Here is an 11,963-nt window from a genome sequence, read left to right as displayed (position 1 = left end):
GCCAAAGGAAAGAAAACGCAACAAATTTCTTTTCTTATAAACCAATGAGATAGGATTTGTACACAGAATTTCTACTCAGGAGAAAAAAAGTCACATGGCGGTAGTTTGTTCTTACAATAGGAAATGCAGTCATTTGCTGGTACCACTGGGGAGAAAAAGACAGATCTTTTGGTGTAGGTAGAAAACTGACTTCCAAATCTCTATGCACACTTTCATCACACACAAAGAAAGGGCTCTGCCTTCTCTATGGAGTATAATTAAAGATTTCCTTTAGCCCTAAACACGGAAATATAGAGGGTGCAATGTTTGCACCATTCGGTTCCACATGAGATTCAATTCAGCTCCTTGAACAATATACTGATAACTATGGCTTGACCCTTCATTAACAATAATGGAAAACGTTTTTCATAAATGAAGACTGGGAAATATAGACTAGTCACACATCCACGGATGTGTCAAAAGTCACACTGGAAAAGATTACCAAGAGTCTATTGTCCATTGACCTGGTAATAGATAGGGTGCCTTGGTTACACCATGGTCTAACATCTTAGAAAAACTCCCCTTTCACTCATGAAGTTATTATTATTATTATTGTTAGTATTATTATTATTACTGTAGATTTTATTCCTTCCCCATAATCTTATGTGACCATATCTGATTTTCAATAGAACTTGACTACAAAAACTGAGAAAAGGGGAGTGGAATATTTTCATAGCTTGCTTACACGTTTGCTTGCAGTGCAATTCCCAAAGCACCTTAGTAGGTAGCTTACTGTGTTTACTCTCTATTAGTAATGACAGGAAACTTCTTGGCTTGACAGTTTCTCTGCTTGACTTTTTCTCAGTGTCTTGGCTTCCTTCTTCTTTCTTCTTTTAATGATCAATACTTCAAGGTTCTTACAAACAATAGGTTTAGGTATGAAGAAAACACGTTTTATTAGGATCTTTTTCAAAGAACTGACTTCCTTTCAGAAGGCGTTAGGGAAAGACTTTAAGACATAGCCTTATCTTGTGTAATGTAACTTCTTATCGTACATTACTAAAAGCAACATCGAGTATGTGTTGGCTGCTCTTCCTGCTTTTAGCAAGGTATTAGAAGAAAAAGATGAGCTAAGGCAAAAATATGCCAATTTGCAAGCAGAGAAGGAAGAGGGTAGAGGATGCAGAAATTTGAGCTTCGAGACTTGGAAAAGCCAACTGCTCTGCACCCCGAACAACACAGAATCCACTGCCTCCCCACCAAAGTCCTAAATTAAGTCCCAAATTCTGCTAAGCCAAATGCTCTGTATTTTAGTGTCTGCGGTTGCAGGACTCCAGTTTCAGGGACTGATTTAGTTAAGGTTAGGGCTAATACTCTAAAGACGAGAGCTAAAAATACAAAGGGTTAAATAACACGAATTTCTAACTCTTGCAACACTCCTAACTATGCAGTCAGGCACATGGCTGTCATCCACTTAGTCATTCAGGGACACATTCTTCTCCCTCCGTCATTTCCTGGGAGCTGCATTTGGAGGGTCGAATGTGGTGATGTCACCCACTTTCCTAAGATCGGGAAAGGAAATAAGTCCAGGAAAGGCATCCTGTAAAACACTGATGAGAACTTGACAAATGGACACCCCGGGTCACGTGGTACCATGGAGGCTCTGGATAGCATCTATTCAAGGAAAGCAGCTAATATTCAAAGACAAATCTCTGGTCTCTAAGTATAAGAATGTTATCATATAGTAAATTTTCTGCTCAACTTTAGCCTTTTACCTTAGAATTTTACTTTTTCTCTCTTCCTTATATGAATCATACAATTATATATTACTCTTCTATGCATTAATTGTAAAAGTGGTGAGGGTTTTTAGGATGCTTTCACGCATGTATGTATGAACACGTACACATCAATATCATCTCTTGACCCTTCTGCCCCCACGGAGCCCCTTCCTCTTACCAAATATTCCTCCTCTACTTTTGTGTCATTTTAAAGAAATCTGTATTCTGCTTGTGAGAGAAAACGCGTCATGTTTCTCTGAATTCGTCTTACGTCATTTAGCATAATGATAAAATCTTCTACCCATTTTCTTGTAGCTGACATAATTTTGTTCTTTGTGGCTGAGTAAAACTGCATTGTGTATACGGACTACATCCTCTATATTCATTTGTCTGTTGGTTGGTGTGCAGGCTAACTTGGCTATTGGGAATGGTGCTGGAATTCCTTGTTATATACCAAGGAGTGGTGTAGATGGACTATGCCTTAGTTTTTATATATTTTTTAGGAACTTTCGCACTGAGTTCCATAGTGGCCCCATCAGTTGGTGTCCCACAGTGCATAGGTTCTGTTTTCTCTTTTTCCTTACGACCTTTTCTTGTTTTCTTGGTCATGGTCACTGTGGATCAGGTAAGACAGAAATACAATGTCATCCTCTTGCCTTATTGAACATACTTCAGATTCAATAATTGCTAGTTTATTTCATGCACATGCTTCGCGGTATATGCATGTCTGTCCTTGGGGTTTTGTATTGTATCGCTTTTCTCTGACAAAGTTGAGCAGCTCGAGACAAATTTCACTCCTTAGCTTGAGACAAATTTCACTCCTTAGCTTGAGACAAATTTCACTCCTTAGCTTGAGACAAATTTTACTCCTTAACTTAGAGTTCCCTGAGCCAGAAGCTGATCGTGACACTCAGGGGTTCCCAGCTCACAGTCCGAAGTGACATCGTCACCCACATTGAGTTCTTCTCAGGAGCCCTGGGGAAGTGTCTGCTTGCCAGACCACTCTCTTGTTGGCGCAATACTGCTCCTTGAAGGGGTGTGACTGGGGATCTCTTTCCTTGCTGCTTACCGCTTGGAGCGCTCTCTCGACTCTTAGAGGCTACTTTCCCGTTCTATGCCATTGGCTTTTGATATCAGAGATGGTCTTTCTGGCTTCCCCTCTTCAACCAAATGAGGTAAATCAGTGCTTTCAGTTTGAAATGCCTTTGAAATCCCTCTCAATATCTGAAGCCGAGGTAGATATCTGAATGTGTGTTGAGAGTTATCAAACTGAGTTTGTCTAAAGGAATGCATTCAGTTACATTCCCATCATCCCGTACAATGACTGCCATAAAGGAAACACATGATAAATACGGATCATTAAATGAACAAACGCGCATCCATTTTCAGGACTGTGGTATGGTTGCACATTAAATGTGATCTGAGAGGCAATTAATTAGGGAAGAAAGTCAGATGACCAAGAAGTGCCAGGAGAAGGCAATTAGTGCCAGAAGTCGCCAAGAAAATGCGACCTTAAGTCTGAGGCAGATCACTTTATGCTCGCCATTGTGACAAAAATGTGAGCCTCTTGTATTAGCGAGGGGTGCTACAGGTGTGAAGAAGAAACCTGTTGTGGGCTGATGGCAGGAGCTGCCACCCGTGTACAGAAGGGTACTCAACCAGAGCCTATGAAGGGATGCTATTCTACCACGGCTCTTTCCATCCACCAAACCCAGAATGGCGTATCCTGTTTCACAAACGTATAGGTGGGAAATATTCATAACATTATTATCTAAAATGGCACATTCAGGGTAATTGGAGTGGCTATCATCAAAAGAACAGATAGCTAAGTTTAAATAGCACATAAATATCATGAATGAACAATTACTTAGCAGTTAAAATAAAATAGTAAAATATTTTATTTTATTTTACTATACACACAGCTCATATAAAACCTGGAGGAGAAAAAAAGGTAAATTTCAGAAGAATAAGTACATTTATATCCCATTTATAATAAGTTTAAAAACATGAAGAAATTGCCACATTGCTGAGAGATATAAAATTAGCAAAGATATTCAGGAATATATAGTATTAATAAATGTCTATACAATGGTATGATAAGTTCTGAAGGGATAGAAGACACTGGGGGGATATAATACAGAAAAGTCACACAGTTTTGCCAAAAGACCCCATGTAATTCAGTCAATAAATGAGCAAAGAAGTTGAATAGACATGTCTCAAAGGGAGAAATACAAATGGCCATCAAATGTGTGAAAAAGTGCACACCACCCTTGCACCAGGGAAGTGCAAATTAAAACTGAGTGGATATCCCAGTTTGTCCAAGTCCGAACGGCCATCATCAAAAAAATGAACGACAACAAATGCTGGTGAGATTTGGCGGGAATGTAAACTAGTACAGCTTCCGTAGAAATAAGTATTTCATTATTGGTTTTAATACTTTGGTTTTAATAGAACTCCCATATGACACAGCCATATCAGTTAGTTTCAGGTAATGCCTGAAGAAAGGGAAGTCAACCAATCATAGAAATGACCTGCAGTCCACATTTATTGTGGCACTACTCACAACAGCTAAGTTCTGTGACCAGCCCAGAAGTCCATCAGCGTACGGATGGATAAAGAAATGTGGTACCCACACATCAGAGAGTGAAGGTGAATAAAATGATGTCATTTGCAGGAATATGGGTGGGGCTGGAAAGCATCATGTCACATGAAATAAGCCAGGCTCCCAAACCCAGTACTGCATGACTTCGCTCTTCTGAGGAGTCTGGATTGAAATGTTTGTATCCGGAAGAGGGAGGAAGGGAGATCAGGAGGGGAAAGGAAGGACGAAGGGGGAGTTAAAAGGGGGAGGAGGCTGTTCAGGTTGCTCTCATAGAACGCCGTAGACTGGAGAGCTTAGACTGACTAGAAGTGAATTTCTCACAGCTCTGGAGACCGGGAAGTCTAAGACCAGGGTGCCAGCAGATGAAGCGTTGGTGAGGGACTGCTTCTTTCACAACTGTTGTCATCTGCCATCACATGGCAAAAGGGCAAGGCAGCTCTCTGGACCTCTTTTATTAGGACGCTAATCCTAATCATGAGGTTCCACTCTCAACACCTAGTGTCTCCCAAAGCCTGACCTTTGAAGACTACCTCATGGGGGTTAAGTTTCAATGCACCAGTTTGGAAGATGCGCAAACAGTGAGCTCACAGGAGAGGGTGAGCGACAAAGTGAAAGTACAAATCAGGATGCTTTTGTGAGGAAATTGCATGTGCACTTATGTACGGCATCTGTGCAGCTGATTTCAAAAGCTTCAAAGACATTCATACTCTTTGAACCTAAGGGTAATTGTGTAGCTTAAATAATAAACTTCCTTAAACACATTGACATTCGAAAAACTCAACTGACCTTTCCTAACTAACTGAATCTTGTAGGAGGAGAGTGGCTTGTACATCCCCACCACCCAGAACCAAAATAACCACACAGAAACTATAGTAATTAAAACACTGCTTGGCCCATTAGCTCTAGCTTCTTATTGGCTAACTCCTACATCTTAATTTAACCCATCTCCACTAATCTGTGCATCACCACGAGGCCATGGCCTACCAGCAAAGTTTCAGCATGTCTACTTCCGGTGGCAGATCCATGGCGTCCCTCTGACTCCGCCTTCTTCCTCCCAGCATTCAGTCCAGTTTTCCCTGCCTACCTAAGTTCTGCCTTATCAACAGACCAAGGCAGTTTTTTTATTCATTAATGGTGATCACAGCACACAGAGTGGACTACCACATCAGAATCTTTAAAACATTTGGATAGAAACCCCCAAACCTGATAATACTTTCATATGAAAGACTTTATCCTGAGGGCTTGAGAAGGGCTTGGCCCTGCCTGCTTTGCCTTGTTCACACTTTCACTCTGAACTTCTTGTTTGAGGTGTGTGCACACAGGGCACAGCTCTCGAGTGTTAAATCTCTGTTAAAACAGTCAGCCTGTGTACATCATAATCCAGAAAGGTTATTTATCGTCTTGTTTTCACATTCCATTTGTCCCGCCTGCTCTATATTTTCTCTTATCTATTTTGAAATTTATTAAGTATTTTTTTAATCATTTTCTTTTCTCCTTCAACTTGCATACGTGGTTGCTTATTCTCTTGGCAGAAACTGCCTGTTCTGCCTCTCTGCCCAACAGAAGTCATGATGGTGTGTCAGGCACTCTCTCCATGCCCTCCGGGGCAACCATCATGTGGGCAGGGATGTGTCTGCACTGTGATTCAGTGAATCTCTCTTCCTTTGAGTCTCTTTTCCTTCGTTTTTGCCCTTAGATTAAGACTGTCCCATGGCCCATATCTCTTATGATGTCACTCTCCCTGTGTGTCTCTGTTCCTATGTTACTGGGATCCTCCTGGCAGAATGCCCATTTATGGCACCTTTTTTGAGTCTCTCCCTTCCTCCTTGCTCAGCTCCTGAACATGGTCCTCTGCTCTTTCTGTCTCTCTCACTAGCTCACTGGATTATGAACTAACACAGGCTCTTAATAGACTTGCCCACTCCCCTTGCCTGCTTTTTCTAATCTCTTTCTGTTCCCAGACTTCTGGGATGCCATGAGGCTACATGTCTTACTGCAAATGGATTGATCTTAGTACGAAATAGATAGTCAGCCTCAATGGCCGGAAAATGAGACCTCAGATTTCTCAGTTCTCACAGATTGTGACCACTTCTGCCACCACAAAAGCAAATGATTTGAAAAACCCCTTTATCTCTAAACTTTCTCTGTCTACTTTCTGTTCTTTAAAATGTCTTATCTCAGCCAGGTAGTGGTGGTGCTCGCCTTTAATCTCAGCACTCAGGAGGCAGAGATAGGGAGATCTCTGAGAGTTCTACGCCAGCCTGGTCTACAGAGCTAGTTCCAGGATGACCTGGGCTGTTACACAAAGAAACAGTGTCTCAAAAAACAACAACAACATAAATAAATAAATAATAAAATCTCTTATCTCTATACCTTCTTTGATATCTGTTTGCTCTAGTCTCTCCCTTTGACCACTGGGCTCAGTCTTTCAGACATTCAGACATCCTTTGGATATGGATAATACTAAAATATTGTCATATGCCATTCTACTGAAAAAGCTGGCTCCGGAAATGGGATTTAGCCTGCCCGCTCTAGACCCAAGCATATTTATTTAAAAGCTCCCTTCTTCCAAATCCTCTCTCCTAGGTTAAACTGGCCACCTGATTTGGTGAGGATAGCAAAACAGATTACCCCGGGAAAAATATGTTATGTACTCAAGAACAACCAAGAGGTAAACTATTTCCAATAGAAGTTTACTAATGGTTAAACATAATCACAGGTGTTTTTCTGACTCTCTGTACCACCATCCCTGTTTTTCTCCTTGGTTTAGCTTACTATCTTTGAAGTTTTTGATGAAATGTAAACTTCCTTTACATCAAGGTAAGACCATTAGTGTACAGTTAGAAAATATTCTACAAGATCCCAGGCAAAAAAAAGTTAGCTTAAACTTGTAACAAAAAGATTGATAATTTAAAATCTAGTATAGATAATCTTAATTTGCTACAGCATATCATACATGCAACTTGGATTCAACTTTGCTTAGAAAGGTGGATTTCTATTAACTAAGGAGGCAACAGCAGGCATCCAAGATTCTTTGTTCGTTTATTTTCCCAGACTAAAAATATAACTAAGAAATTTTGAACAAGGAACAAAATACGTTTGATTATTGAGGGTTAGAAGTTCCAAAGGCCTAATAAGTCTAACCACTTATTATTTGATAAATTTGTTAAGATTTAGTTATTTTTTTTTAATTGAGCCATATAAATTGTGCTATAAAAGAGTCAGGAAATGAGGTTCCTAGTCTCTCTATAAACTACATATGGCTTAAAATTTATTCTGATACTAAGGAATTTCGATTCAAAAGTACACATTTTAAGGTTCAAGCTTAACATTAGGAAATCCTAATCTTTTAAAGTCACTAACTTGTCGTAAATGGTTAGCGATAATTAAGACAAGCAAGTTAATGCACAAGTTAATGGTCAAACTCTTTAACTTGCTCAGAGCTATGTTTCTAGTTATGCTAAGAACAAACACAAGTCACCTACAGGTATAGGATTTGGAGGGTGAGGCCAATGAATAGCTCCCATTGTATTGCGTCGTCCTGTATAGGTTGTCAAGGTTAACGCTAAAGCACGTAACTCAAAACAAATTTAAAGTAAACAGAATTTGTTTAGGTTAAAATTAGATGTTGGAAAAAAGAATTTATGAAGCTAGATGACCCTCACACCCCTCAGAGGGATCTGCTGCCTGTGGTGTGAAAGGCATTTAATAGAAGGGAAGAGCAGGGAATGATGAGAAGGGCGTCACCTGACAGACAGAAATAACAGAACCTGGCAGCAACCAAAAACAGGGTGATTCCAGAGACTCCACTTGGAGCTTGCTTCAAATGTGCTAATGCTGGTCCCTGGGCACTTCACTTCGCCTGCTGCCAGTACCCTGTCCGAACTACGGACAAGAGGGATGCTGGAGGGTTGACTGCTCCTCTCTGCCAGGTAGGCCACTCCCCCAAGTTCCTCCTCCACAGAGAAATCTTCCAGATCTTTTGGGCCTGGCAGCCAAAGAGTGACACCTTGAGCTGAGACCTCTGCCCTGAACAACAATTGAAATTGCCACAGAGACTCCTAGGGTGACTGTCCAGGTAGCAGATGGGTCTCTGTCATTTTAGTGGATTCGGGAGCTACTTGGTCCATACTTCCCACTTAGTCTGGTGCTTAGCCTTCTTAGATTTCTGTGATAAGTGTTGATGGTTGGTCCCACTAGGGCTACAGGTCCTGTCCTCTGTTCCCTCTGGACCACCTGATTGATCATTCATTCTTCACTCTGCCTAGTTTCCCAACCCTGTTATTGGCAGGAGTCTCATGGATAAATTACAATTTTTTTTTCTTTTCTTTCCACCCAACTCCTTCCAGAATTGTCGCTCTCCTTCTAGCCCTTGAAGACCTTCCTTTCCACTGGCTAACACTAATGCTCCATCTTATCTTCTTATAGACTCCCTCATTTACCCAAAAATGTGGAATAGTTCCTCTCCTTCAGTGGCCTCCCATTGAGATCCTACTCCTGGACCCTGCCTCCTACCCCTGCTGCTCTCAATACTATATCTCTTAAAAATGTAGACAAAGCTTTAAAATCTGTCATGCAGCGCCCTCTTAATAAAGGTATTCTTAAGCCTGCTTACCCTATAACACCCCTATTTTGGCCATACATCCTGATCGGTCCTACCAGCTGGTCTAGGACCTCAGGATTGTTAACGCGCATTCCTTCCTCTTCAACCACGTGGTACCTAACCCTTGCATTCTACTTTTCCGTATTTCCTCTTCTAACTCTTTGTTTTACTGTTCTAGACCTTAAGGACACTTTCTTTACCATCCCTTTGTATGTAGATTTGCATGGCCTCTTTGGGGAGGACCCCAACATTGGAACAGCGGCTGAGCTTACTTGGCCTGTCCTCTCCCAGATGTTCTGAAATAGTCTCCTTCTTTGCAGCCAGATGCTGACCACTGATCTCCTTTCCCTTGATCCCTCAGCTGCTCAGTGCAATATGTAGATGACCTTCTACTATGGAGACTCTCTCTCGATTACAGCAACATACTACTCAACTTCTTAACTTGTAAGAAACAAAGTCTCCCCTTCCAAAGCTCAACTTTCTGTCCTTCGGGTCAAGTGTCTAAACTTTCTGTTACTCCCTAACAGCCATGAGCTCATTCCCATTCACAAACAGTTCCCGTGCTTCCTCCACCCCCCCAACCCCCCCCCCCCCCCACCCCGTGCCTCCAACCACCACAGAAGAAATTCTCTCCTTCCTTCATCTGGCAGGAAACCTCAGTGCCTGGATTCCCAGATTTGCTCTTCTTGCTTGTTTCCTCTATAAAGTAATTGAGAGTCCTCTACCTGGGGCCCTAGACCCTTCTAAGTCTGTCATGCTTGCGTTCTCTGGCTTCCAAGACAGACTCCTACAGAACTCTGCTCTGGCTCCCCCAGACATTGACCAGCTCTTATCCCGTGAATTATTAACAAATGGGGAGTGACTCTAGGGGCTTACAGATAAATGAGAGGGAGGGCCTGTCTTTGCCCCTGTTGCCTATCTATTCAAATGCTAGATCTAAGAGTCAGGGGATTTTGATGTTGCATATGGATGCTAGCATTAGTCTCTCTGTTGGCAAGAGGGCTTCTAAGCTCACCTTTGGTCTCCCTCTCTCTGTTGTCTCTCCACAAAAGCTCAAGGACCGTCTGTCTTAGTCAGTGTTCTACTGCTGAGACAAAACACCATGACCAAAGCAACTCTGATAAAAGAAAACATTTAACCGGGGACTTGTTTATAGTTTCCGTGATTTAGTCAGTTATCATCACGGTAGGGAGCAACGTGCATGTGGGTGCTGGAGCAGTAGATGGGGGGGGCTACATCCTGATCTGTAAGCAGGGGGGGGGGGGGAGAGAGAGAGGTGGAGCTGGTGTGGCCTTTTGAAACCTCAGAGCCCACCCCCAGTGACACACTTCTTCCAAGGCCACACCCACTCCAACAAGGCCACACTTTCTAATCCTTTCAACGGGTTCCACTCCCTGGTGACTAGGCATTCAAATACAGGAGCCCATTGAGCCCATTCTTATTCAAACGACTGCACCTAACGCACAAGAGCCTCTCTCCTGTGCCCCCTCTGAGCTCCAACCTTTTCACATCACCTTCCTAGAAACTTTCAGTATCTCATTTGTTTCCTCCCCCCCCTTAACCCTGCTCTGCTCCTTCCCAAGGCCCCTTCCCTCCCCCCATCCATTCCTGCCTATGATCACTTAAAACCCTTACTTCTAAGAATCCACAACTTTCTACATTCCCTCTGTCATGTCCTGCCTATACCTGGTTCAGAGATGGAAACCCCCTCTCTCAGCTTCACCCAAGCCCAGCAAGCAGGATCCGCCATAGTTTCCTCTGACCCGGTTACAGAGTCTGCCTCATTACCAACAGGCCCTAATAGCTCTGGGAAATGCTTGTGACCACAGGACTGCTGAAGAGGCCAGGCAGCAAGCTCACCCTCCTTCCTCTGCTCTTCTCTTGACTTCTCCAAGCCCAACTCCTACCTACTCTGAGGCCCTAGCATCATCCGACAATTTAGGAGCCAGGCTACCTGTTGCTAGAGCAACAACATCACCCAACTCCTCCTCACAGGCCACGACTGCCTGGTCAAACAGCTAGAAAGTCTGTTTTCCCATTAAAAAGATCCCGACTTCCCAATAACTGTGGGTGCAAGGGATGGACATGCTGCTTTCTGGTGATACAAGTTGGAGTGCATTTAAAGAAAGTTTCAATTACCCGAGCATCTTAACTAAAAAGAACTTCAAAACTGTGAGTCGATTACCTGACAACTAAGTTGGTTCCAAGTGTAAAAGTCGGGTCTTGCTTTCTCCCTGGGCTCATAGACTCCTGACAGAGACAGGTAAACTCACAAACAGGATTTAGTAAGAAAACAAATTCAAAACTGCCATAAATAAATAAACAAACTGACATAGAAATTGCTTTTGGCTATTCCTTTATGCTCCGATGATGATTTAAGAGGACTTGGTTTTTTCAGGGACGACTCTCAATTAGCAAGTTGTAATAAAGATTAAAATGATTGGCTGTTTCCAAATGGAAAGGCAAGGTTAAGATGACAGGGAGTTTCCAGAATGGAAATGAAAACGGGTTTCAGCCGGCTATGAGGGGCTGAGGGGGTGAGTATGTGAAAAATGGAGATTATGATGGCCGGATGTGCTAGGTAGCTCCGTGTCAACTTAAAACAAGAAGATGATTGGGTCAGAGGGCATTTTCTTAATTAGTGATTATTGGGGAAGGGTCATCCCATTGTCGGTGAGGCCATCCCTGGGCTGATGGTCCAGTGTTCTCTAAAACACCAGGCTGGGTAAGCCCTGAAGAGCAAGTCAGGAAACCTCACTCCTCCATGGCCTCTGCATCAGCTCCTACCTCCAGGTTTTCCCCTTGGGTTCCTGTCTTGACTTTCTCCAGTGATGGAATGTAACGGAAGTGTAAGCCAAATAAAGCCTTTCTTCTCCAGGTTGCTTTGGGTCGGGGTGTATAATCACAGCAATGCAATAGTAACCCTAACTAAGACACTGGGTGCTTCCTGAATGGAAAGGAAGAATAGAAAGAAGACTTATACAAACCGTGAAAGTCTGAG

This window comes from Myodes glareolus, chromosome 27 (genome assembly GCF_982192425.1).
Source record: "Myodes glareolus chromosome 27, mMyoGla1.1, whole genome shotgun sequence".
Classification (NCBI taxonomy): domain Eukaryota; kingdom Metazoa; phylum Chordata; class Mammalia; order Rodentia; family Cricetidae; genus Myodes; species Myodes glareolus.
Note: the sequence above shows the minus strand (reverse complement) of the source record.